The following is a 1253-nucleotide window of genomic DNA, read 5'->3' on the forward strand; positions in this document are numbered from 1 at the left end:
GAAGGCTATGTGCCATCAAATAACGATCTTGGCAAAGAATATTAAATATATTGTGGACTGCCAGAAGAAGTATAACCAGAATGTTCCTTAGAATTGAGGATAGTGAGGGTATTTGCTTTGGGCGTGATATCAGCAGGAACTGAAGAAAGACATTCAGCTTGGTAAAGTAGTGGGTCAGTGAAAAAGAGGAAGGCCCTCAATGAGATGGTTTGACACAGTGACAACAACAATGAGGCCAAACATAGTAACAATTGTGAGGGTGGCACAGGGTCAGGTACTGTTTCATTCTGTTGTGTATATGGTCACTATGAGTGGGGACCAACTCAATGGCACCTATCAACAAACACTGTGAGACAAGAGACCATGTGAAGACAATCTATCCATTCCACAATAGACAATCATTGCCCCCAACTAAAGGGCAAGCATCGAGCTTGGCCCTTGCGATAGAAAGGAAAGTGAAAAAACATATGTCCCACACACACACACACACACACACACTAAGTGGACTGCTTATTGCTGCTCAGTGTCATCGAATCGGTTATGACTCATAGTGGCCCTGGATAGAAATTCCAAGGACCAGCAGGTCGGTTTGAACTGCCAATCTCATGACTAGCAGTCCAGTGTTTACCTTATAGTGCTACACCAGGAATCAAAGTGAGCTGCTAGGTTATAACAAATATTTTACTCAAAAACAGCCTTCTGAGTAGGGACTATCATTTAACCTCATTTACACATGAGAAATTTGGTGCTGCTGATTAATGTGCCGGACTGCAAAGTCAATTTGAGTGCAAGGTCAACGGTTCAAGCTCACCAGCTGCTCTTTGGAAACCCTGTACAAGGGCACTATGGATCAGAACCAACTCGATGGCACTTAACAACAACAGATGAGAAAAGAGTCTAAAAGCTCACAGATTAGGTGACTTGCCTAAGGTCACATGGTAAGGGAGTGGTGGATCTGGGATTAGAATCCAGGTCTTGACATCTGCTGCTGGTCCATTTTCTGTGGACTGTATACAGCTTGTCTCACAGACAAAATCCCCTCACAGAGAAGAAGTAAGATGTACTTCTGTGTTTTCAGATAGCACTGAGTGTGCAGGTCTTCCTGACACCCTCTCCCTCACATTTAGATAACTGAAGTTAAGAGGAAAGGCTTAGAAGGGAACCTGGTACAATAGGAAGGCTCAAGATTTCCAGTTAAACTGCAATTTCCCTAGGCCCCACTGTCTTCTTTGGAATTTTCAAAAAGTAAAAAA

This window comes from Chrysochloris asiatica, unplaced genomic scaffold, assembly GCF_000296735.1.
Source record: "Chrysochloris asiatica unplaced genomic scaffold, ChrAsi1.0 scaffold00011, whole genome shotgun sequence".
Lineage (NCBI taxonomy): Eukaryota > Metazoa > Chordata > Mammalia > Afrosoricida > Chrysochloridae > Chrysochloris > Chrysochloris asiatica.